The sequence below is a fragment of the Scyliorhinus torazame genome, chromosome 7 (genome assembly GCF_047496885.1).
Source record: "Scyliorhinus torazame isolate Kashiwa2021f chromosome 7, sScyTor2.1, whole genome shotgun sequence".
Classification (NCBI taxonomy): Eukaryota; Metazoa; Chordata; class Chondrichthyes; order Carcharhiniformes; family Scyliorhinidae; genus Scyliorhinus; species Scyliorhinus torazame.
In genome coordinates this window covers 138,494,398-138,521,961 of record NC_092713.1, presented here as the reverse complement: position 1 = coordinate 138,521,961, position 27,564 = coordinate 138,494,398, and the positions used below count along the sequence as shown (strand labels likewise).

General features: G+C 53.3%; 1 long non-coding RNA gene across 1 annotated transcript in view; it reads right to left on the bottom strand.

The window, feature by feature from the left end:
* Window positions 1–1,570: 1,570 nt before the first annotated feature.
* Window positions 1,571–27,564, bottom strand: part of LOC140427331 (uncharacterized) — a 61,863-nt gene continuing 35,869 nt past the window's right edge. Inside the window, exon 3 of the long non-coding RNA XR_011948473.1 lies at window positions 1,571–1,760. This is a non-coding gene — a long non-coding RNA (uncharacterized lncRNA). The remainder of the gene's footprint in view (window positions 1,761–27,564) is intronic.

The window sequence follows — 27,564 nt, the reverse complement described above, 5'->3', positions numbered from 1 at the left end:
GTATTACCACACGCATATTTATACTCTGCCTACTGGGCGAAGCCAGCAGGCAGGGACTACCGGCGAACCTGTAGTACAGGTCCTACCTTACATCACCTAATAAAGGTGTAACAGTGGTTTACCATACTAATGAAGTCAATTACTGTCGTGGCGTACTTGTTCAGGCTGAGTTTTTAAATACTGACCAGTCCACTGACTCTAAGCAGTCCCATAGGAGATAATCCAATTCCTCAGATCAACAGTGCACGACTTATTTGACGGATTCTCCTGCTTCAGTATTTGCTTATAAGCCGGGAGCAGGAGCACAGCCTTGTGGTCAGATTTGCCAAAGTGTGGGCGGGCGATAGAGCAGTAGGCATGTTTGATATTTGTGTAGCAGTGATCCAGGATGTTTGGGCCTCTGGTGGAACAGGTGACGTGTTGATGGGAACTTGGTAGTATGCTCTTGAGCTTGGCCTGATTGAAGTCCCCAGCTACAATGAACAAGGCCTCGGGATGTTTCGTTTCAAGGTCATTTGTGGTGGTGAATATTTCGTCCAGTACGATTTTCACATTCGCATGGGGTGGGATGTAAACTGCCGTCAGTATAACGGAGCTGAACTCCCACGGAAAGTAGAAGGGGCGGCATTTTAGCGTCAGGTATTCTAGGTCCGGGGAGCAGAAACTCGCCAGTGTTGCTACATCTAAGCACCAGGAGGTGTTAATTAGGAGGCAGACCCCCACCTCCCCTTGCCTTGCCTGAGGCCGCCGTATGGTCCATTCGGTGGATTGCGAAGCCCCCTGGTTGTAGGGCACAGTCCGGTGAAGCAGGAGTGAGCTATGTCTCCGTGAAGCAGAGCACACAGCAGTCCCTTAGTTCTCTTTGAAAAGTGAGCCTGGTTTGAAGTTCGTCCAGCTTGTTTTCTAGAGATTGGACATTAGCGAGGAGTAAGCTCGGCAGAGGGGCTTTGGGGCCGCTTTGTTTCACTCTCACCTGCAGGCCTGCATGTTTTCCATGCTTCCTGAAGTGACTGCTTCTTTTCGAGCCTGGGAGACGGTGAGAGTATGCAGTGTCAAGGGAATAGTTGTGTCCAATGAGGTTATTCACTCTGGTCGGTGTGTGGATGGAGGATTTTTTGCCTTGCTTGCAGTTCCTGCGTCGGTAGGTGGGTCTGCGCGGGTCGCTGTCGGGCTGCGGTTTGTCTTCACAGGTCGGTGGATGTCCAGACCATGCTCCGGCGTGGATGGGGTGAAGGCCGGTAAGTGGATGACGTCTCTGGGATCGCGGTTGCGGATGAGGCGATGGCCGGGTCCGTGTGTTGGGGTCCGCAGCGTCCTTTCCAGATTGCGGTCTTCCTTCCGAGGACAGAGGATCTCTAGACCTGCAAGTAAATTTAAAAGAGCAGTATTAATGATTGTTAGGCTATGGGAGTTGAGTTTTAGGAGTGTGGGGCGACAGTAGAGGGGGGGAGTGGAAGGAGTGCTTGGGGTATGCAGGGGGTCGCAGCTCTCCGGGTCAGAGGTGTTGGGAGCTGGCGGGGGGGGGGGGGGGGGTTGGGGGGGGGGGGCTGCAGCTGCTGCAATGCTGGTCTGGTCGTTGGAGAGCAGCAGAGTGGAGGTCCCGGCTTCTAGGGCGTTTTCCTGGTCTCTGGCAGCCGCTGTAGGGGAATTCCCAGGCCTGGGACGGCAGCTCCGGCAGCTGCTCACATGTGGTCGGCTGCTCATGGTCGATTTCAGGTCGTCAGTTTCAGGTGTCTCCAGGGTCCTAAAGATCGCCAAATCTGTAAGTAATTGAATTAGAACATTGTTAGAGAGTTTAAAAGAGTTCGAATGAAGTTTTAAAAGCATAGAACGAGAGTAAAAGATAGAATTAGAGGGTATGCTGGGCACAGCTTGCAAGAAGTCGCCTCGCTCCGGCGCTATCTTAAGTCAATGTATGACATATGACAGTCATACGGCAGTCCCACCATCTCAGGAATCAGCCTGGTAAACGTTCGCTGCACTCCCTCCATAGCAAGAACGTCCTTCCTCAGATAAGTACACCAAAACTGTGCAATACTCCAGGTGTGGCCTCACCAATGTCTGATACAATTGCAGGAAAACATCTCTATTATTATACTCAAATCCTCTCGCTATGAAGGCCAACATACCATTTGCCTTCTTTACTGCCTGCTGTACCTATGCGCTTACGTTCAGCAACTGATGCACGAGGACACCAAGGTCTCGCTGAGTATCCCGCTCTCTCAATTTACACCAATTCAAATAATAATCTGCTTTCCTATTTTTGCTATTGATGTATAACCTCACATTTATCCACATTATACTGCAACTGCCATGCATGTGCCCTCTCACTCAGCCTGTCCAAATCCCACTGAAGCACCTCTGCATCCTCCTCACAGCACACCCTCCCACCCAACTTTGTATCCTCTGCAAATTTGGAGATAATACATTTAGTTCCCTCGTCCAAAGTACTAATCTATAATGTGAACAATTGGTGTCCTAGCACAGATCCCTGCGGTACCCCACTAGTCACTGCCTGCCAATCTGAAAAAGATTCATTTATTCCAACTCTTTGCTTTCTGTCTGCTAACCAGCTTTTTATCCATCTCAAGACACTACCCGCAATCCCATGCGCTTTAATTTTACATAGTATTCTGCTATGTGAGATCTTGTCGACAAACTTCTGAAAGTCTGAATAAACCACATATGTTATTGCAGTAATTATATTGCGTGTCTCAAGAAAGCAATAGTAGCAAATATTTCATATCAAATAATTGATCTTCTTGGAGTTTTTATTCTACACATACCCGTTGATTAACATGATAGTGACTGTACTTAAATCCTGATAAGATCGTTAGCTTGTACAAAAATGTGATTTAAATCAATGTGTAGTTTTGTCAAGTAACCATCTTCTTGCCCAAATGGGTGGGAAGATTTTTTTTCTTAAGTGGGCAAAACTGAAAAAATCCTACATTATCATATGGATAAGTCTCACTTTATTAATGGTCACTCATTACTGGGAGATGGCCCATTATTTTCAGACACATTTCGTTTTCTCAGCATCAGGATTTTTGTCTAATTTCCAACGCTACATTAGGCAATCTTCTGTGAATGAAAGCTTCAGGCTACCTCTTGGAAAAATCAGCGACCCACTGAAACCTGCAGGCAGGATTAATTTGAAGACTCAAGGGCAGACAGGCCACAAGTCTGGAGAGATCACCGAGGAGGTTAACCAAAAGAGGTGCCACTAAGTGACCTGTCCAAAGGAGCAAGCTCCAGTTCTTTTTCGGGTCTGGCCTGCGTCTGACTCCAAATCTATTGTAATGTGATTGACTCCTTTTTATGGGGTGTGGGCAACAAATGCTGGTCTTTCCAGCGATGCCCACACCCCATGAAAGGAATATAATAATAATAATCTTTATTGTCACAAGTAGGCTTACATTAACACTGCAACAAAGTTACTGTGAAAAGCCCCTATTCGCCATATTCTAGCGCCTGTTCGGATACACAGAGGGAGAATTCAAAATATCCAATTCACCTAACAAGCACATCTTTCGGGACTTGTGGGAGGAAACTGGAGCACCCGGAGGAAACCCACATAGACACAGGGAGAATGTGCAGACTCCGCACAGACAGTGACCCAAGCCAGGAATCAAACCTGGGACCCTGGAGCAGTGAAGCAACAGTGTTATCCACTGTGCTACTGTGTTGCCCACAAAATGAAGCGCCCAACGTCGGGAATAAAGGGAACAAAAGGGGCCACAGTCCCAAAGATTGCCCCAGCATCAATTGCTTTACTTTCTTCACATTCTTGAAGTCTTCAGTAAACCGACAGTCAGCAGGCACGGGATCTGATAAGTATACGGTTGATGAGCGGGGTTAGTTTGCACGGTGACTTGAGTGGGGATTGCTTTTTACACACATGTCCAAGTTGTACCTGGGGCATAGGGGAGAACTCCCCCACCAAATGTGAAAATGCCCTCATGTCCCTGTAGTATGAAGTTTTGTAAGGGTTAATGATCATAGAATCATAGAATTTACAGTGCAGAAGGAGGCCATTCGGCCCATCGAGTCTGCACCGGCTCTTGGAAAGAGCACCCTACCCAAAGGTCAACACCTCCACCCTATCCCCATAACCCAGTAACCCCACCCAACACTAAGGGCAATTTTGGACACTAAGGGCAATTTATCATGGCCAATCCACCTAACCTGCACATCTTTGGACTGTTGGAGGAAACCGGAGCACCCGGAGGAAACCCACGCACACACGGGGAGGATGTGCAAACTCCGCACAGACAGTGACCCAAGCTGGAATCGAACCTGGGACCCTGGAGCTGTGAAGCAATTGTGCTATCCACAAGGCTACCGTGCTGCCCCTTTCGATGATGGATGATGGAATTAGATGATGGAACTTTGTAAATAGCAGCCTGTCATAATGATGATGGAACTTTTTAAATAACACCCTGTCATAATGATGATGGAACTTATAAATAGCACCCGGTCATAATGATGATGGAACTTTTAAATAGCACCCGGTCATAATGATGATGGAACTTGTAAATAGCACCCGGTCATAATGATGAGGTAAGAGAATGTCCATGGATTCAGCAGTGTAACAGCCAGTTGTGGATTGCTGAACATGGTTCATTCAAGAAACCAGTTGTTGTTTGAACATAGTAATTTGAATATAGACTAATCAACATTGAATTAACACCCGGAGAGGGTCAAGTTTATTACATGTTCACTCCAGCTGTCAGTTTTCCATGGAAAATCGTTACTTCCTGTGTTTCACAAGTTTGTGGTGAACACAGCACAATTCAGTTCTCCTTTAGGCATGAGCAATTTAAGCAGTATCACGATAAATAGTGAACTGTACCTTTCTGGTGCCCTATATGTATCTCTGTGTTCACACGCTGACATGTGCTTTTTGGGTTTTCCCTCACAACTCCCCCGTGTCCCAATCATAATCAACTCCCTCTGAGAAGAAAGGTGCTGCTAAAAGGCAGAGCACAGTTTTCTGTACTGTAGATTATTTGCGACACTTTAGATTATTTTAAGATGAATATCAAAGGGCTTTCTTTTTTAAGTTTTTGCTTTGTTCTTCTGAATCAGTATGACAAATAAATTGTACATGCAGGGACTGAGACGGGGTTCGAACAGATTCCCCAGCAGTTGGTGGGCACAGTTCTGTGCCAAGTCTCCGGGCAACACTCTAAAAGGAAAAACAAAAACCATTTGTGTATGTGTGGGCAGTGAACTATGGAGAGATTGTGAGCTTCACCTCTCACACAGTTGAATGTGATCCAACTCAAATGCAGCCAACAGGGGCCAGATATTTCCATCTGGGGGAAAGGCAAGGCATGATGCATTGCTAAGGTATTGTATCATACCTTACAAGGAGAACTGTGCAACTGCCATTGATATACTCTTTGATCTGATCTCTTGGAGCCTGACAGCAATGGCGAAATCGGGGAGTGCAATCGGGCGGAGAATAGCTTCCAACACCAAAATCATGACAGGCGCCGGTTTGACGCCAAATCGCGATTCTCCGTTACCTTGAAATCAGCATCATTGCGTTCCGCTCCGTGCATACTTTAAACACTGTTTGCATATCATTAGACTACCGTCCGGTGGCCCTGACTTTATTCATAATGAAGTGCTTTGAGAGGTTGGTCATGAAGCGCATCACCTTCATACTCACAGAACGCCTTGATCCGCTGCAATACGCATACTGCTGCAACCGGTCCACAGAAGACACCATCTCTCTGACCCTACACTCATCTCGAGAACATCTCGACAACAAGGACTCCTACAGTAGACTCCTATTTATTGACTACAGCTCCGCCTTCAACACCATAGTCCCAGCCAAGCTCATATCAAAGCTCCAAATCCTAGGACTTGGCTCCTCACTCTGCAACTGGATCCTCGACTTTCTGACCCACAGACCACAATCAGTAAGAATGAACAACAACACCTCCTCCACAATAGTCCTCAATACTGGGGCCCCGCAAGGCTGCGTACTTAGCCCCCTACTAAACTCCCTGTACACACACGACTGCGTGGCAAAATTTGGTTCCAACTCCATCTACAAGTTTGCTGACGATACGACCATAGTGGGCCGGATCTCGAATAATGACGAGTCAGAATACAGGAGGGACATAGAGAATCTAGTGGAGTGGTGCAGTGACAACAATCTATCCCTCAATGCCAGCAAAACTAAAGAGCTGGTAATTGACTTCAGGAAGCAAAGCACTGTACACACCCGTCAGCATCAATGGGGCCGAGGTGGAGATGGTTAGCAGTTTCAAATTCCTAGGGGTACACATCACCAAAAATCTGTCCTGGTCCACCCACGTCAACACTACCACCAAGAAAGCAGAGCAGCACCTATACTTCCTCAGGAAACTAAGGAAATTCGGCATGTCCACATTAACTCTTACCAGCTTTTACAGATGCATCATAGAAAGCATCCTATCTGGCTGCATCACAGCCTGGTTTGGCAACTGCTCGGCTCAAGACCGCAAGAAACTTCAGAGATTCATGAACACAGCCCAGTCCATCACACAAACCTGCCTCCCATCCATTGACTCCATCTACACCTCCCGCTGCCTGGGGAAAGTGGGCAGCATAATCAAAGACCCCTCCCACCCGGCTCACTCACTCTTCCAACTTCTTCCATCGGGCAGGAGATACAAAAGTCTGATAACACGCACAAACAGACTCAAAAATAATTTCTTCCCCGCTGTTACCAGACTCCTAAATGACCTCTTATGGACTGACTTCATTAACACTACACCCCTGTATGCTTTACCCAATGCCGGTGTTATGTAGTTACATTGTGTACCTTGTGTTGTCCTATTATGTATTTTCTTTAATTTCCTTTTCTTCTCATGCACTGAATGATCTGTTGAGCTGCTTGCAGAAAAATACTTTTCACTGTACCTCGGTACACGTGAGAATAAACAAAATCCAAATTACTGGGCCCACCCACGATTCTCCGCCTCCGATGGACCGAGTTCCCGAAGGCGTGCTTCACTTATCCAGAATATATGAGAGATAAAAAGGGACTTAGAAGACTTCCGGTGATGGGGATGTGCTGAGCCGGCGCATAAAAGGTGATTCTCCGCCTCAAAAGTCAAAATTAGGCACTTTTAGTCGAAAATAGCCCACCAGAACCAAAAATAAAAGCATCTCTTCAATCGAAATACAAAGAGTGATACTGAACAATAGCAGCTTCAGAGGCTGGAAAAAAAAGCAAAAATCAACAGACGCCTGGAGAAGCGAGCCGTGGGACAGCAGACCCACGAGGTGAAGGAACTCTGGTCACACACGAAAGAGAAGGACAAACAAGCCGCACACGCATCCTCCTCCTTGCCTGAGGGCGGATGACAGAAGTTCCTCACCAGGAAGCTAAGGGAGCTCAAAGAGTAAATCAATGTCGATATAATGGCAGCAGTCAGGGTGGCGGTTGCGAAGCATTGACCGCCTCGCATGTGGCCATGGACAAGGCAGAGAGGCAACTAGAGGCCATGGGGAACACCATTAAAGAGCTGGAAAAGGCCTCAAAATGTTCAGAGCGACTGGATCGTTGTCCTGGTGATGGAGATAGCGAGGTTGGTGGTTGATGTGTTGGGTGTTCTGGATCACATACAGGTCACCAACACTTGATGTAGTGCAACACTATTTTATTAAAAGGTTAACTATTTAAACATACTTGAACTGTGGGTAAATACAATACTAGCTTTAACTAAAGACCTTTGCCTTGTCCTAACCAGTCGATGCACTCAGCACATGGTGAATGTCTGTGTTGCAGTTTGTGAGCTCTGTGCTCCGAGCTGGCTGCTACTCGAATGAGCGGGAACTCTGATGCCCCCTGTCTTGATAGTGCGTGTGCTCTCACTGGTGATTGGTTGCGGTGTTGTGTATGTTGATTGGTCCCACTGTGTGTCCATCAGTGTGTGTCTGCACCATGATATACTGGTGTATATTATGACAGTGGTGACACAGGGGAGCATAAAGGGCAAGATAGAAGACCAGGAAAACCGGTCGCGACGCCAACATCAGCGGATATTGGGCCTGCTGGAGGGAACTGAAGGCAGGAACCCAACAGACTACATGGCCCAGATGCTGGTGGGAAGGGACAGCTCCTCAACCCGCCCGAGATAGACAGAGGCTACAGGTCACTCCTGCTGAAACCCAGGGCTGGGGAGCAGCTAAGGACCATAATCCCCAAGATGCATCAGCACCAGGTCCGGGAAAGAATCCTACGCTGGTCCAGGCAGACAAAGGCCGGCAACTGGGAGGGACACCAGATCCAGATATACCAGGACATTAGGCAGACCTGGTCAAGCGTCGGGAGGAGTTTAACAGAGCAAAAGCGACCCTGTTCAAAAGTGGGGTGAAGTTTGGGATGCTGCACCCAGCCAAATTATGGGTCACTTTCCAAGACAGGGAACACTGCTTTACGGCTCTTGTGGATGCAGACAAATCCATCCAAGAGAACGGCTGGGAAGGCAGCGACAGGAGTAATGGTGAAACGGTCACCCAGAAAGACAGGTATACTAAAAGACAATAAAGGGACAAGGGAAGGAAGGGCTCAAGGCTGGCTACAACAGGCCACACAGAGCAAGTAGAAACAAAATGGCACTACAGACAGCCACTTTGGAGGGTCTCCAAATAAAGGAACTCACCCACATGGCGTACACACAGGGCCCGATTCTCCCAAACAAATTCTAAGTTAATTTATAGCGGGTTTTTCAGGGAGTTTCCCGCCGGCTCTACCGGGTCCCCACCTCTATTCAATGATGGTTTAGCCCACACTTTGTGCTGGATGCTCTGGAAACAGGGCTAAGTGTTGACGCCGTCGTGAAAACTGTGGAGTTTCACGACGGCGTCATCGGGCCCTCAGATGGAGCGATTCAACGGCCCAAAAGGGGCTAGCACGGCCGGAACATAAAGCACCCGAGCAGCGGCTGCCGCTATGCTGGTCGCATCATTGACACAACGCCGTGACTGCTCTTGGCCATTCTCCCCCCCCCCACCCAGTAGAGCAGCCCCGCGATTTAGGGACGGCGAGTTGACGCCCTCCCTTTTGATTTGATTTATTATTGTCACATGTTTTTTTTTAAAAAAATAATTTTTATTAAAGTTTTCACAAAATATCAACAACAAAATGTAAAAGGAACCCAATAGAATTAAATACCAAACAAAACAAAACAACCCCCATGCCTCCCTCCCCTATACATAAATAATAAATGAACACCCGCCGAAACACATAGCAAACATAGCAAATATACACCCCCCCTCAGATCCCCCAGTATAGACAAACAAAAATAAAATAGAACCCACTCCCCACCCCCTCGCCCCCGGGCTGCTGCTGCTGCTGACCAATGTCTACCGTTTAGCCAGGAAGTCTAAGAACGGTTGCCACTGCCTGAAAAACCCTTGCACCGAACCCCTTTAGGCAAATTTCACCCTCTCCAATTTAATAAACCCCGCCATATCGTTGATCCAGGTTTCTATGCTTGGGGGCCTCGCATCCTTCCATTGAAGAAGAATCCTTCGCCGGGCAACCAGGGACGCAAAGGCCAGAATACCGGCCTCTTTCGCCTCCTGCACTCCTGGCTCCTCTGCAACCCCAAATATTGCGAGCCCCCAGCCCGGTTTGACCCTGGATCCTACCACCCTCGACACCGTCCTTGCTACGCCCTTCCAAAATTCCTCCAGCGCTGGGCATGCCCAGAACATATGGGTGTGATTTGCTGGGCTCCCTGAGCACCGAACACACCTGTCCTCACCCCCAAAGAAACGGCTCATCCTTGTGCCGGTCATGTGTCCCCTGTGCAGCACCTTAAACTGTCTGAGGCTGAGCTTCGCGAAGAGTTCACCCTCCCTAGGGCATCTGCCCACGTCCCCTCCTCGATCTCTTCCCCAAACTCCTCCTCCCACTTACCTTTCAGCTCCTCCACCGAGGCCTCCTCCTCCTCCTGCATCACCTGGTACGTTGCCGAGATCTTCCCGCCTCCAACCCACACCCCCGAGAGCACCCTGTCCTGTACCGTGCGTGGTGGCAGCAGCGGGAATTCCACCACTTGCCACCTGGCAAACGCCCTTACCTGTAGATACCTAAAGGTGTTTCCCGGGGGGAGCCCGTATTTCTCCTCCAGCTCACCCAAGCTCGCAAACTTCCCATCCACAAACAGGTCCCCCAACCTTCTTATACCTACCCTGTGCCACCCTGAAAACCCTCCATCTATTCTCCCTGGGACAAATTGGTGGTTCCCCCATATTGGGGTACACACCGAGGCCCCAACCTCCCCCCTGTGCCACCTCCACTGCCCCCAAATTTTGAGGGCAGCAGCCACCACCGGGTTCGTGGTATACCCTATTGGAGGGAGCGGCAGCGGCGCTGTTGCCAGTGCCTCCAGACTCGTACCCTCACAAGACGCCATCTCCAGCCTCTTCCATGCTGCCCCCTCCCCCTCCATCGCCCACTTGCGCACCATCGCCGCATTGGCGGCCCAGTAATACCCGCAGAGGTTGGGCAGCACCAGCCGCCCCCCCATCCCTACTCCGCTCCAGGAACACCCTTCTCACCCTCGGAGTCCCTCGCGCCCACACAAACCCCGTTATGCTCCTGTTGACCCGCCTAAAGGCCTTCGGGATAAGAATGGGGAGGCACCGGAACAGGAATAAAAACCTTGGGAGCACCGTCATCTTGACTGACTGCACCCTACCCACCAGGGACAGCGGCAACGCGTCCCACCTCTTAAACTCCTCCTCCATTTGCTCCACCAGTCTCGTGAAATTAAGTCTATGCAGGGCCCCCCAGCTCCTGGCCACCTGGAACCCCAAATTCCTGAAGCACCTCTCCTCCCTTTTTAATGGGAGATCACCAATCCCCCTCTCCTGGTCCCCTGGGTGAACCACAAACAACTCGCTCTTCCCCATGTTGAGCTTGTACCCCGAAAAGTCCCCGAATTCCCTAAGGATCCTCATTACCTCCGGCATTCCCCCCACCAGGTCCGCCACATATAGCAGCAAGTCGTCTGCATAGAACGACACCCTATGCTCCTCCCCACCCCGCACAAGCCCCCTCCAGTTCTTCGACTCCCTCAGTGCCATAGCCAGGGGTTCAATCGCCAGTGCGAAGAGCAGGGGACACAGGGGACACCCCTGCCTCGTCCCTCGATGCAACCGAAAGTACTCAGACCTCCTCTTGTTCATGGCCACACTCGCCATCGGGACCTCGTACAACAGCCTAACCTACCTGACGAACCCCTCCCCAAACCCAAACCTCTTCAGCACCTCCCACAAGTACCCCCACTCTACCCTATCGAAGTCCTTCTCAGCGTCCATCGCCGCCACTATCTCCGCTCCCCCTCCCTCGCCGGCATCATAATAACGTTCAGGAGCCTCCGCACATTCGCGTTCAACTGCCTCTCCTTCACAAACCCCGTCTGGTCATCATGGATGACCTGCGGCACACAATCCTCAATTCTCATGGCTAAGACCTTCGCCAGCACCTTGGCATCTACATTTAACAACAAAATCGGCCTGTAAGACCCACACTGTAGGGGATCCTTGTCCCGCTTCAGGATCAAGGCGATCAGTGCCCGGGACATCATCGGTGGCAAAGCCCCCTCCTCCTTTGCCTCAATGAATGTCCTAATCAGCAACGGGCCCAACAGGTCCACATATCTCTTATAAAATTTGACCGGGAAACTGTCCGGCCCCGGTGCCTTCCCCGCCTATCTCCAGCTCCTCCAGCCCAATCAGGGCCCCTAATCCTGCCACCAGTCCCTCCTCCACCTTCGGGAACCTGTTGCTCCAGAAAGCGGCCCATCCCTCCCTCCTCCAGTGGGGGCTCGGACCAATACAGTTCCTCATAAAAGTCCTTGAAGATCCCATTGATGCCAACACCACTCCACACCACACTCCCTCCCTATCCTTAACTCCCCCGATCTCCCTAGCCGCGTCCCGCTTCCAAAGCTGATGTGCCAGCATCCGACTTGCCTTGTCCCCATATTCATAAATTGCCCCCTGGGCCTTCCTCCACTGCGCCTCCGCCTTCCTGGTGGTCAACAGGTTGAATTCGGCCTGGAGGCTACGCCTCCCCCTCAACAGTCCCTCCTCCGGCTCCTCCGCACACCTCCTGTCTACCCTCACCATTTCCCCCACCAGCCTCTCCCTCTGCTCTCTCCTCTCCTTGTGGGCCCTAATGGAGATCAGCTCTCCCCTAACCACCGCCTTCAGCGCCTCTCAGACCATCCCCACTCGGTCCTCCCCGTTATCGTTGGCCTCCAGGTATTTTTCTATGCTTCCTCGCACCCGCTCGCTCACCTCCTCGTCCGCCAACAGCCCCACCTCCAAGCGCCACAACGGGTGCTGGTCCCTCTCCTCCACCAGCTCTAGGTCTACCCAATGCGAGGCGTGATCCGAAATGGATATCGCCGAGTACTCGGTATCCTCTACTCTCGCAATCAGCGCCCTGCTCATAACAAAAAAGTTGATCCGGGAATAGGCCTTATGAACGTGCGAGAAGAATGTAAATGCAAATCTCCAAGGGTCCACCCCTCCCAGCTGGTCCATAAACCCCCTCAGTACTTTAGCCGCCGCCGGTCTCCTATCCATCCTAAACCTGGAGCGATTCAGTGCCGGATCCAACACCGTGTGAAAGTCCCCCCCCCCGTTATCAGGCCCCCCACTTCCAAGTCCGGGATCCGACCCAACATGCGCTGCATAAAACCCGCATCGTCCCAGTCCGGGGCGTACACGTTGACCAGCACCACCCTCTCCCCTTGCAGCTTACCACTTACCATTACGTACCTGCCGCCATTGTCTGTCACAATGCTCGATGCCTCGAACGACACCCACTTTCCCACCAAGATCGCCACCCCCCGATTTTTGGTATCCAGTCCCGAATGAAACACCTGGCCTACCCACCCCTTCCTCAATCTTACCTGGTCTGCCACCTTCAGGTGTGTCTCCTGGAGCATGACCTCATCCGCCTTCAACCCCTTCAGGTGCGCAAACACCCGGGCCCGCTTAACCGGCCCGTTCAGTCCCCTTACGTTCCAGGTTATCAGCCGGATCAGGGGGCTACCAGCCCCCCTCCCCCGCCGACTACACATAACCCCTCCTTGGCCAGCCACGCGCCCACGCCCCACGCCCGGCCCGTTCCCCACGGCGGCAGACCCCCGTCCCAACCCCCTCTACTCGCTCCAGTTCCACCTTGACCATACCAGCAGCAACCCGGTTCCCCCCCAACCCCCACCACCCCAGCTAGGACACCTCCTAGCTGCATTGCTCCCCCCATTGCACTCCCGCAAGTCAGCTGACTCCTGCTGACCCCGGCCGCTCCCGCCTCTCCTTTGACTCCTCCCATTGTGGGACTTCCCCTCCCCCTCCATTACCCACCCGCAGGCTCTCCACCTCCCCCTTCCATCCCCAGCGCTGGAAAAAACTCGTGCTTCCCCGCTGCGGCCCCGTCTCTTCCAGCCTTCAGCGCGCGAAAAGGCCCGCGCTTTCCACCTGCCCAGCCCCGCCTCCTCTGGCACAGCTCCTTTTACAGGCCCAGTCCCCTCACATCCGCCTCGGGCCTCACCCGCCCTCGCGGGGCCCCAACCCCCCCCACCGGGCATTCACCCCCTACTCCGTTTACTTGCCCCCCTCCAAGAGCCCACCCGACAGACCCAACCAAAACAATGCCCAACCCACCCTAACCACCCACACCGAACCAAAAATAAACAAGAACAAAGAATCCCCCATCAAAATGTAACACAACAACAACAACAATCCCCAACCATCCCCACACCCGACCCCCCATCCCGACCCTCAGTTTGTGTCCAACTTCCCGGCCTGAACAAAGGCCCACGCCTCCTCCGGGGACTCAAAATAATGGTGCCGGTCCTTGTAGGTGACCCACAGATGCGCCGGCTGCAGTATGCCAAACTTCACCCCCTTCCTGTGCAGCACCGCCTTCGCCCGGTTATACCCAGCCCTCTTCTTCGCCACCTCCGCGCTCCAGTCCTGATATATTCGAACCTCCGCGTACTCCCACCTACTGCTCCTCTCTTTCTTGGCCCACCTGAGTACACACTCCCGATCAGCGAACCTATGAAACCGCACCAGCACCGCCCGCGGTGGCTCATTAGCCTTGGGCCTCCTCGCCAGCACTCTATGGCCCCTTCCAGGTCTAGGGGCCCCTGGAAGAACCCCGCTCCCATCAGCGAGTTTAACATGGTGACCACATAGGCCCTCACGCCCGACCCCTCCAGCCCCTCTGGGAGGCCCAGGATCCGCAAATTCTTCCGCCTCGACTGATTCTCCATCTCCTCGAACCGTTCCTGCCATTTCCTGTGGAGCGCCTCGTGCGCCTCCACCTTTACCGCTAGGTCCAAGATCTCGTCCTCGTTATCGGAGATCTTTTGTCGGACCTCTCGGATCGCCACCCCCTGGGCCGCCTGGGTCTCCAGCAGCTTATCAATAGAAGCCTTCATCGGCTCCAGCAGGTCCACCTTGAGCTCCTTGAAGCAGCGCTGGATACCCTCCTGCTGCTCCTGCGCCCATTGCATCCAGGCTGCCTGGTCCCCACCCGCCGCCATCTTGCTCTTCTTCCCTCGCAGTTTCTTTGGTTTCACCACCACTTTTTTAGTCGCCCCGCTCCTGGTCCAAGCCATACACTGTCAGGGGAATGTTGCAGTCTTCTCCCCACACCGGGAAATGTCGAAAAAATGTGAGACTTCCGGTTGCATAGCTGCAACCGGAAGTCTCACATGTATTAGTATACAGTGAAAAGTATTGTTTCTTGCTTGCTGTACAAACAATGCATACCGTACATAGGGAAGGAAGGAGAGACTGCAGAATATAATGTTACAGTTATAGCAAGGTGTAGAGAAAAGATCAACGTAATACGAGGTAGGTCCTTTCAAAAGTCTGATGGCAGCAGGAAAGAAGCTGTTCTTGAGTCAGTTGGTACGTGACCTCAAACTTTGGTATCTTTTTCCTGACGGAAGAAGGTGGAAGATGTATGTCCGGGGTGCGTGGGGTCCTTAATTATGCTGGCTGCCTGTGGTGAACGTATTGTATTTACCATTCACCATGTAATACACTGTATCACGCTGTTGCCCATGTGGGCTCCACCGATGGACCGTTGTACGATATTACACAGAATGTATCAGGTTGGTACCCTTGTAGGCTCCGCCCCTGGCTCCGCCCCTTGAGGGGAGGTAAGAGCAGCAACCCTGTAGGCGGCTCTCACTAGCAGAGCAGTCGCAGGCAGGCACTGTTCTAGTCGATTAAAGCCACTGTTTGTCATAATATCCACTCATGTGTATAATGAGATGCAGAGGGGCAGTGATTGACACACAGGATAACCAATGAACACACACGACACATAACAACCAATCACCAGACAGGACACCACCACTATAAAGCACACAGGGCATTAAGACTCTCTCTCTCTCCACAGGACACAGCTACTGAGATGGTTAGAGTGCACAAGCCAGTGAGCACTATCACCATGAGGTAGAGAGTTAGTCTGGTCAAGCCAATAGGAGGTTATCAGTTAGATTGCTGGAGTGTCAACTCACAGCAGACTACGTACAGCAATCAGGAACTTCAATAAAGCAGTGTTGGACCATCTCCTGTGTCAGAAGCCTGTTTCTAGTTTCACTGCATCCAGTTGCAGTCAATGTTGAACCAACTTACTGAACACACCATGGTACCAGAATGGTATTAATCCTAACGAACCTACCTCGAGTGCATCTGCAACGACCAGCAAGCAGCCACCCAGCGGCATGGAAAGGATCCAACCTCCTTCGCAACTCCGGATCTCCGGCAACCTCAGCGCCAACTGGAAAGTCTCCAAACAAAAGTTCCCCCTGTACATCGAGGCCTCTGACCTCGAGGCAGCATCGGATGCCAGAAAGATCGCGCTGTTCCTGCCGACTGCGGGGGATCACGCCATCCACATCTATAACTCACTTACTTTTGCCGATGGCGAAGACAAGACAAAGTTCAAGACAGTTCTGCTGAAATTCGACAGCCACTGCGACATTGAGGTGAATGAGAGCTTTGACAGAGGCTTCAGGGTAAAGATGAACCTTTTCAGTCCTCCTTGACCCATCTCCGCATCCTAGGGCAGTCATGTAATTATGACTCGATGACTGATTCTATGATCCGGGATCAGATCGTTTTCGGGATCCAGTCCGACTCCCTGCGGGAGCAGCTCCTCAAAATCAAACAGTTGACGCTCTCCATCGCCATCGAAACGTGCGTTATCCATGAGCATGCCAGAAATCGCTACTTCCGCATCAGGGTGGCAGAAATTGCAAAACTGGCCTCCCACGAGGTAGAAAGGGTGCAGGCCATCGCAAAAATGCAAGGCCTGAGCATCGAAGAGAGTGGCAGTTTCGCGCGCTTTTCTCGGGTCCCCACGCATGCGCTCCATGACTGGGTGGGCGATGAGGCCAAGACCCTGAGGCGCATGCGCGAACATCGGCCGACCGCTCTGCGCATGCGTGATGGCACACAGAACGTGCTGACGTCAGCGTCATGACGTGTCCGAATTGTGGCTCCGCCCATTTAAAGCAGCAATGTCCAGCCAAAGGCAGGCGATGTCTACAGTGTGGAAAGCCTGGCCACTACGCGGCCTTCTGCAGGTGTGCTCCACCGAACAACAGCCAGTGATCCCAGCTGCAGCGCAAACATGTCCGCTGCGTAAAATAAGGCATGCAGGATTCTGATCCAGACAGCCCAATGGACCCCAATGCTGACTGCCTCGAGTCTCCATATCGGATGGGCATCATCACCACACGCGAGTTGGTCTCTACCATGCCTGCCAACCGTCTTTCGATCCTCAGTGTTGATCCTGACGACGTGTGGTGTGCCATCATTACAGCCAACCAGTCTCGCATCCGATTTAAGTTGGACACTGGCGCGTCTGCGAACCTCATATCACAGTCGGACCTCGACAGCATCCGATACCAAACTAGCATTCTTCCACCAGCCTGCCAGCTCCTTGACTACAATGGTAATGTCATAGCTGCCAATGGGTTGTGTCAGCTACGTGTCTCTCACAAGGCAATCAAGGCGACGTTGAGATTCGAGATCGTCCGGCCCGACAAGGCATCCCTGCTCGGTGCTCGCGCAAGCAAATTCCTAAATCTGGTATAGCGAGTTCATACCATGTCCATGACACCGGCGACAGCCTCGCCCAATGCGAATCTCCAGGCTGAGATAGACAACATTCTCACACAATACCACAGTGTGTTTGATGGGATGGGCACGCTCCCATATCGCTACAAGATATTGCTCAAGCCGAATGCCACCCCAGTCATCCATGCACCACGCCGGGTGCCAGCTCCTCTCAAGGATCTTCTGAAAACGCAGCTCTGAGAGCTCCAAGACCAGGGCATCAATTCAAAGGTCACGGAACCCAAAGACTGGGTCAGCTCCATGGTCTGCGTCAAGAAACCCTCTGACGAACTCCGCATTTGCATTGATCCCAAAGACCTGAATCACAACATCATGCGAGAGCATTACCCGATCCCGAAGCGTGAAGAATTGACCTGTGAGATGGCTCACGCCAAATTCTTTACCAAGCTGGACGCTTCCCGTGGCTTCTGGCAAATTCAGCTGGACGAGTCCAGTCGGAGGCTGTGCACTTTTAACACTCCGTTCGGCAGGTATTGCTACAACCGCATGCCTTTTGGTATCATATCAGCTTCTGAAGTATTTCATCACATAATGGAGCAAATGATGGAGGGCATCGAGGGGGTGCGAGTCTACGTGAACGACGTGATCATCTGGTCCACGATGCCCGAGGATCACATTGCTCGCCTCAAACAGGTTTTCCAGAGGATTCATGAAAATGGCCTCCAGCTCAACAGGGCCAAATGCTCGTTTGGGCGGTCCACTATCGAGTTTTTAGGTGACCACATTTCACAGCAAGATGTGCAACCTGACGCCGACAAGGTGCTGGCAATCAATGCCATGAAGACCCCAGAGGGCAAAAAAGCGGTCCTCCGCTTCCTCGGGATGGTAAATTTTCTCAGAAACTTCATTCCCAACATGGCATCCCACACCACGGCCCTCCGGCATCTCGTTAAAAAATCGACAGTGTTCCAGTGGCTTCCCGCACATCAAGCGGAGTGGCTTGAGCTGAAGGCGAGGCTCACCACAGCCCCAGTACTGGCGTTCTTTGACCCAACCAAGGACACCAAGATATCCACAGACGCAAGCCAGGACAGCATTGGGGCGAAGCTCCTCCAGCGAGATGATTCCTCGTCCTGGGCTCCAGTGGCATATGCCTCCAGGGCCATGACTCCGACCGAACAACGGTATGTCCAGATCGAAAAGGAGTGTCTGGGTCTCCTGACAGGAATAGTCAAGTTTCATGAGTACGTATACGGTCTGCCGAAGTTCACGGTGGAAACAGACCACAGGCCTTTAGTTCACATAATCCAGAAGGATTTAAATGACGACACCTCGGCTGCAGCGAATTCTTCTTCGTCTCCACCAATATGACTTTCAACTCGTCTACACACCGGGCAAGGAGCTGATTGTCGCGGATGCCCTATCCCGATCCATCACCATGCCGTGTGAACCGGGCAACTTCATTCGCCACATTGAGGCACAGGTGCAGTTGTGTGCCAGCAACCCCCCAGCCACTGATGAACGAGTTGTCCAGATACGCGAAGAAACTGCCAAAGATCCTCTACTGCAGCGCGTGATGCAACACCTTGCCCATGGCTGGCAAAAGGGGCAGTGCCCCCAGTTCTTCAACGTTAAGGACGAGTTAACGGTTGTCGAAGGGATCCTTCTTAAACTAGATAGAATCGTCATTCCCCAAAGCATGCAAGCCATGGTGCTCGGACAGATCCATGAGGGTCACCTTGGGGTCGAAAAATGTCGACACAGAGCTCAGCAGGCAGTCTACTGGCCTGGCATCAGCCAGGACATTGCCAACACGGTCCTCAAGTGCACAACATGCCAGAAGTTTCAACCAGCTCAGCCCAAGGAAACACTGCAACAGCTTGAGATCGTGACTTCTCCGTGGTCCAAAGTGGGGATAGACCTCTTTCACGCAAATGGACGTGATTATGTGCTCTTGGTCGACAACCTCTCCAGCTACCCGGAAGTGGTGAAACTGTTGGACCTCTCGTCCAAGTCAGTGATTAATGCCTGCAAAGAGACGTTTGCCAGGCACGGCATACCACTCACAGGAATGAGTGACAACGGCCCATGTTTCTATAGCCAAGAGTGGTCCGACTTTGCACGATCCTACCACTTCAGTCACATCACATCCAGTCCCCATTACCCGCAATCAAACGGGAAGGCCGAAAAAGGGGTCCATATTGTCAAGCGGTTGCTGTGCAAGGCTGCAGACTCAGCCTCGGACTTCAACCTGGTGCTGTTGGCATACAGGGCAACCCCCCTGTCGACTGGTTTGTCTCCGGCACAGCTGCTCATGAACCGCAACCTGAAGACGACTGTTCCAGCCATCCATGTTCCAGGCCTTGACCGCCTCACGGTGCTGCAGAAAGTGCAGCGATCCAAGGACCAGCAGCAGATTACGTATGATTTCATGCCAAGGATCTACCTGCGCTGGCTCCAGACGATGTTGTTCGCGTCCAGTTGCCTGAAGGAGGTTGGTCAGCCCCAGCTATTGTCGTCAGGCAGGCTGCCCCCAGGTCCTTCGGTGTCCAAATAGCTGATGACTCCATTCTAAGGCGCAACAGGAGGACCCTACGAAAAGTTCCCTGCCCACCGCCTGGCCGCACTTCTCCGCATGTCATCATGCCTCTCCGGACATCTCGCTCCACGAGGCCACCGATCTGGCAGCGATCCCGCCTCTCCATGAGGCTACCGACATGGCAGCAATCCCGCCTGTCCAAGTGCCGGCATCCCCCCTCCACCTCTGAGGCGATCGACACGAATTTGTTGCCCGCCACAAAGACTGAATCTATAGACTTAAATCTTGTAAATTTTGTTCAGTTTGCTCTGTATCTACACAATAGACACCTTCCCATGTACATATGTTCATTCACTCACCACTTGTATATAATCATGCATGTATATATATCGCCACGTTCCAAAATTTACATCAAAAAGGGGAGATGTCATAATATCCACTCATGTATATAATGAGATACAGACGGGCAGTGATTGACACACAGGATAACCAATGAACACACACGACACATAACAACCAATCACCAGACAGGACACCACCACTATAAAGCACAAAGAACGTATTGTATTTACCATTCACCATGTAATACACTGTATCACGCTATTGCCCATGTGGGCTCCACCGATGGACCATTGTACGATATTACATAGAATGTATCAGGTTGGTACCCTTGTAGGCTCCGCCCCTGGCTCCGCCCCTTGAGGGGAGGTAAGAGCAGCAGCCCTGTAGGCGGCTCTCACTAGCAGAGCAGTCGCAGGCAGGCACTGTTCTAGTCGATTAAAGCCACTGTTTGTCATAATATCCACTCATGTATATAATGAGATGCAGACGGGCAGTGATTGACATACAGGATAACCAATCAACACACACGACACATAACAACCAATCACCAGACAGGACACCACCACTATAAAGCACATAGGGCATTAAGACTCTCCCTCTCTCTACAGGACACAGCTACTGAGATAGTAAGAGTGCACAAGCCAGTGAGCACTATCACCATGAGGTAGAGAGTTAGTCTGGTCAAGCCAGTAGGAGGTTATCAGTTAGATTGCTGGAGTGTCAACTCACAGCAGACTATGTACAGCAATCAGGAAGTTCAATAAAACAGTGTTGGACCATCTCCTGTGTCAGAAGCCTGTTTCTAGTTTCACTGCATCCAGTTGCAGTCAACGTTGAACCAACTTACTGAACACATCACTGTTCACTTCAACTCAGTCTTGCGTGAATTGATGGTCACATTACTGCCTTTCTGAGGCAGCGGGAATTCTAGACAGAGTCGATGGATGGGAGGCTGGTTTGCGTGATGGACTGGGCTACATTCACGACCTTTTGTAGTTTCCTGCGGTTTTGGGCAGAGCAGGATCCATACCAAGCTGTGTTCCAACCAGGAAGAATGTTTTCTAAGGTGCATCTGTAGAAGTTGGTGGGAGTCATAGGTGACATGCCAAACTTCCTTAGTCTTCTGAGAAAGTAGGGTCGTTGGTTGGCTTTCGTAACTATAGTGTGGGCATGGGGGGACAAGGACAGGTTGTTGGTGATCTGGACACTTAAAAGCTTGAAGCTCTCGGCCCTTTCTACTTCGTTCCCATTGATGTAGACAGTGGCATGTTCTCCGCTATGCTTCCTGAAGTCGATGACAATCTCTTTTGTTTTGTTGACATTGAGGGTGAGATTATTGTCGTCGCACCAATTCACCAGATCTTGGACGCTGTGGAGGAGAGGAGGCTGGTTTTGTACCAGGGGCCGGGACGCAGGACAGCAGGCGCCATCGTTCGCCATACCTGGGCGGAGGTGGCCGGGTCCATCAGCGCCGGTGGTCAGGACCGCAGACCACTGCCGAAAGAAGCCGCACGATCTCCTCAGGGCAGCCAGGGTGAGTACCCAGCACTGTGCCCCTGGCATCAACCACCCTATCCCCCACACACTTGTGATCCCCCCCACCCCCAGGGGGACGGTCCCACCCCCACCCTGACCCACATGGCTGCACCCACCCATGCCAGCCTCAATGGCCAGGTACCCTATGCACTGATGCCATCAGAGTCCCAACCCCTGGGCTGCATGCGTTGGACTGTCTAACAATGTTGCTGTTTGTTTCTGCCCCCCCCAGGAGAAGTCCGCGCATAACCGCCGGGAGCGGGAGAAAACCAAAGGGGGACCACCAGAACTGTGTCCCCCTGTGTCCCCTCACTGAGCCTGAGCAGAAGGCAATGGGCATTGTTAGCAGACCGGAGGAACGTGAGGTTGTTGATGCGGAGGTCGGAGGTGCGCCACCAAGTGAGAAGCCCCTGCGTTTATGCAGCCCCTCACAACACATGTGTGCCCAACCCCCCCTCACCCCACCCTCTTCACCCCATCCCCCTCACCCAACTCCTCACCACCTCACGACTCACCCCCGTCTGTCTGTCTAACCGTACATGCTCTCTTGTGTCTTGCAGGACCAGCCAGCGATGGTCGCGGCCCAGCCAGCGCCCCCCAACCCCCCCCCGCCCCGAGCCAGTGCCAGGGCCTGTGCCCCCCAGGGACTCAAGCGCTGATGGGGAGGGCAGCCATAACAACAGCACTCCGGCCGAGACGAGCCAGGAAACCACAACCCAGAGGACGGAAACACAGGAAACCACGACCCAGGGGACCGACACACAGGGGACAGAAACATAGGAAACCATGACCCAGGGGACCGACACACAGGGGCAGACACACAGGAAACCACGACCCAGGGGACTGACACACAGGGGCAGACACACAGGAAACCACGACCCAGGGGACCGACACACAGGGGCAGACACACAGGGAACCACGACCCAGGGGACCGACACACAGGGGACAGACACACAGGAAACCACGACCCAGAAGGACATTATATCCACCCTGTGAACCAGGTCTACGCTCGTCACCTGCTGGCGACTAGGAAGCAAAGCCCCGAGGAAACGTTGGAAGACTTCTACTGGGTGCTGCTGGGCCGAAACTATGGCTGCCCACCAGTTTTCGGGGAACGAGCGCACGGAACTTTTGATCAGGGGTGCTTTTGTGGCAGGTATGACCTCCCCCGATATCCGCCGAAGGCTCCTAGAAATGGACACTCTGGGACTTACAGAGGCACGGGCCCTGGCGGGGTCATGGACGTTGCATATAAAAACACGCTGTCCTTTGCTCCCAATTTCGCGGCGGCCCCCTGGGCTGCGTGGCACCCCGTAGCGGCAGCCCCTCAGATCTTTTCCCTGACCCCGCAAGCCTGCGCGGCGAGATGGCCCGCTAACGCCGCCGGACACCGCTGTTTCTTCTGCGGGCTGGCGAATCATCCCCGTCCGTGCTGCCCGGCCCGCACCACCACCTGCAAAGGGTGCGGCAAGAAGGGCCACTATGTGGGGGTCCGCCAGGCCCGCGCCGTGGCCATGGTCTCCAGCGACTATCGGCAACCCCCTTTCAGGCCCCGACCGCCCAGCGCTCGCTGCCACCCCCCTATCCTGAGGCCACATGCGTGGCCATTTTGCCCCCGGACACCACGCTGGACTGGTGGGTGCCGCCATTTTGTCCCTCGCCGCCGCCACCTTCTTCATCCCCGGACACCATGTGCGACCCATGGGTGGTGCCATCTTGGATGGGGCCCCAGGCCCCCAGCACAGCCGACTACATGCTGCCCGACCAGAACTCTCCATTACTGCAGCTGGCCTCGGTGACTGTGGACCAGAGTCGGCCCCGGACGCTTGCGAAAGCGATAACGACGATCTCCATCAACGGCCACGAGACGTCGTGCCTGATCGACTCTGGGAGCACGGAAAGCTTTCCAGTGCCCGGAGGGCGACGTGCACCTCATTGATGACCCCCTCGACCAGGGGCATCCTGGCGATGGCACCGAACGCCGTTGCCCGGCATCCTGGTGGGCGCGGTCCACAGGAAACTATATGTACCGGTCCGCAAGAGCATACAGGGCGTCCTTGATGGCGCGGATGCACCTGTGCACCGATGCCTGCGAGATGCCAGACAGGTCCCCACTCGCCGATTGTGGTAAACCACGGTATTGCATTGTATGACATTGTATTGTATTGTGCATGCCTGGGCTTGTCCAGGCTGGCTCCGCCTGTGGCTCCTCCCCTTGGGCTTATGTATAAAGGTGGCAAGTCTCTGCCTCCGGACCCAGTTCAGGTCCAGAAGCAGGAGGCTTGCTGTTTAGTGTATTAAAACCTCAGTTACGTTCGTCACTCGTCGTGTGTTATTGATGGTGTATCAATTTAATACACTAAACTTCTAAAGATGAACTCATCACTCAAGCCCGATCACTTGGAGCTGGACCCACAGGCAGCCGACGCCACAGAAATGTTTGAACACTGGCTAAGCTGCTTCGAAGCGTACCTCGCATCCTTCAACGAAAACTTCACAGACCTCCAGAAGAAGCAGATCCTCCACTCCCGGGTGAGCCCAAGAGTCTTTCTCCTCATCAGGGACGCCCCCTCGTACGCGGAGGCAATAACGCTGCAAAAAGGACAATACATGAAATCCGTTAATGGTGTATGCTAGGCACCTCCTCGCCACGAGACGACAATGTCCTGGGGAATCACTTACAGAGTTCCTGCGTGCCTTGCGTATACTCTGCCGGAACTGTGATTGCCGGGCGATATCGGCTACCCAGCATGCAGAGCTGCTGATCAGGGACGCTTATGTCGCAGGCATGAACTCAAACTATATCCACCAGCGATTACTAGAAGGGGGGACACTCGGTCTCCCAGAGACACTGCAACTCTCCAACTCGCTGGAGGTGGCCTCCCAGAATATGGGGACCTACACCTCCGACCGCGCGGCACCCTCGTGGGCCTCGTGGGCGCAGCCATCAACCGACCCGGGTGCGACGCAAGCCTGTGCCGCACAGCGGCCTGCCTACGCCGGAGGCCCGAGGTGCTACGTTTGCGGCCAGAGTAATCACCCCCGACAATGCTGCCCGGCACGGAACGCAACTTGTAATGTCTGTAAGAAGAAGGGCCACTTTGCAAAAGCCTGCCAGGCCTGATCCCCCCCTAAACCTTTTAGGCCCAGCAGCACTGCCTACTGCCTGTCGGGGCCGCTCCCAGTTGCTGCGCCACCCGCCATGTGCGACCCGTGGGCACCGCCATCTTTAATTTCAGCCTACATGTGCGACCCACGGGGGCCGCCATCTTGGGACTACTCCACAGCATCCCGGGAGCCCTGCTAGCCCGACCGTACGCTGGCCGCCACTACCTCCGACCGGCCTATCAACCGCCTTACGAAGCTCGCCTCCATCACGCTCGACCAGTCCCGACTGCACCACCTCGCGAAGTCCGGATCAACGGGCATGAGACGGCCTGCCTTTTCGACTCCGGGAGCACAGACAGCTTCATACACCCAGATACGGTAAGGCGCTGCTCCCTCCCAATTTTACCCGCGACCCAGAAAGTCTCCCTGGCTTCCGGATCCCACGCAGTAGAAATCCGGGGGTACTGTATCGCAACCCTTACTGTACAAGGCGTAGAGTACGCTAACTTCAAACTCTACGTCCTTCCCCATCTCTGCGCTGCCCTATTACTGGGGCTCGGCTTCCAGAGCCTTACCTTAAAGTTCGGCAGAATTCTGCACCCCCTCACCGTCTGTAGCCTCGCGACCCTTAAGGTCGCCCCACCCTCCCTCTTCGCAAATCTCGCCACGGACTGTACGCCAGTCGCTACCAGAAGCAGATGCTACAGTGCCCAGGACAGGGCCTTTATCAGGTCGGAGGTCCAGCGACTCCTGCGAGAGGGGATCATTGAGGCTAATAACAGCCCCTGGAGAGCCCAAGTGGTGGTCATCAAGACTGGGGAGAAGCACCAGGATGGTCATCGATTACAGCCAGGCCATTAACCGGTACACGCAGCTCGATGCGTATCCCCTTCCCCGCATATCTGACATGGTCAATCAGATTGCGCAGTATCGAGTCTTCTCCACAATCACTTGAAGTCCGCGTACCACCAGCTCCCTATCCGCCCAGAGGACCACCAATACAGTGCCTTCGAGGCAGATGACCGCCTCTACCACTTCCTCAGGGTCCCCTTCGGTGTCACCAACGGGGTCTCAGTCTTCCAAAGAGAAATGGACCGAATGGTTGACCAGTACGGGCTGCGGGGCACGTTCCTGCACTTCGACAATGTCACTATCTGCGGCAATAATCAGCAGGACCATGACGAGAACCTCCGGCGCTTCCTCCACACCGCTAAACTCCTGAACCTAACCTACAATAGAGAAAAATGCGTCTTCAGTACAACCCGCCTTGGCTACGTCGTGGAACACGGTGTCCTAGAGCCCGACCCTGACCACATGAGCCCCCTCCTGGAACTCGCCCTTCCCCACTGCCCCACGGCCCTGAAGAGATGCCTGGGGTTCTTCTCTTACTATGCCCAGTGGGTCCCCAACTATGCGGACAAGGCCCGCTCACTGATCAAATCCACCATTTTACCCCTGAAGGCTGAGGCCCGACTGGCCTTCAATCGCATCAAGGCAGATATTGCCAAAGCCGCGATGCACGCTGTGGACGAGTCCATCCCATTCCAGGTGGAGAGCGATGCGTCGGACTTTGCTCTGGCCACTACACTCAACCAGGCGGGCAGGCCCATGGCTTTCTTCTCCCATACCCTCCATGCCTCCGAAATTCGGCACTCCTCAGTGGAAAAGGAAGCCCAAGCCATTGTAGAAGCTGTGAGACATTGGAGGCATTACCTGGCCGGCAGGTGATTCACTCTCCTCACTGACCAACGGTCGGTTGCCTTCATGTTCAATAACACACAGCGGGGCAAGATCAAGAATGACAAGATTCTGAGGTGGAGCATCGAGCTCTCCACCTACAGCTATGATAACTTGTATCGACCCGGGAAGCTCAATGAGCCCCCAGATGCCCTCTCCCGCGGTACATGTGCCAGCGCACAGGTAGACCGACTCCGGGCTCTCCACAACGACCTCTGTCACCCGGGGGTCACCCATTTTTTTCAATTCATCAAGGCTCGCAACCTGCCTTACACCATCGAGGAGGTCAGGACCATGACCAGGGACTGCCAGGTCTGTGCGGAGTGCAAACCACACTTCTATCGGTCCGACAGAGCACACCTGGTAAAGGTCTCCCGCCCCTTTGAGCGCCTCAGCATCGACTTCAAAGGGCCCCTCCCCTCCACTGACCGTAACGTGTACTTCCTCAACATCATTGACGAGTACTCAAGATTCCCCTTCGCTATCCCCTGCTCTGACATGACCTCTGCCTCCATTATCAAGGCCCTGCACAGTCTTTTCACCCTGTTCGGGTTCCCTGCCTACATCCACAGCGATCGGGGCTCCTCCTTTATGAGCGATGAGTTGCGTCAGTTCCTGCTCAGCAAGGGCATCACCTCCAGCAGGACGACCAGCTGTAACCCCCGGGGAAATGGGCAGGTGGAGAGGGAGAATGCGACGGTCTGGAAGGCCGTCCTTCTGGCCCTATGTCTAGAATTCCCCAGTCTCCCGCTGGCAGGAGGTCCTCTCCGGCGCGCTCCACTCAATCCGGTCGCTCCTGTGTACTCCTCAGGAACGGATGTTTGCCTTCCCCAGGAAATCCACCTCCGTGGTCTCGCTTCCATCCTGGCTGACGTCCCAGGGCCCATCCTTCTCCGGAAGCATGCGAGGAGCCATAAAACCGAGCCCCTCGTCGAGAAGGTCCTGCTCCTCCTTGCAAACCCACAATATGCCTACGTGGCGCACCAGGACGGGCGGCAGGACACCGTCTCCCTTTGGAATTTGGCCCCTGCAGGTTTCCCAGCGACCATCACCACCACCCCGCACCCTACACAGTCTCCCCCCACCCCTGCCAACTTCCCTCACGAACTAACACCTGCAGGCCCACCGGCGACAAGTACCACCACCTCCGCCCATGCACCGCA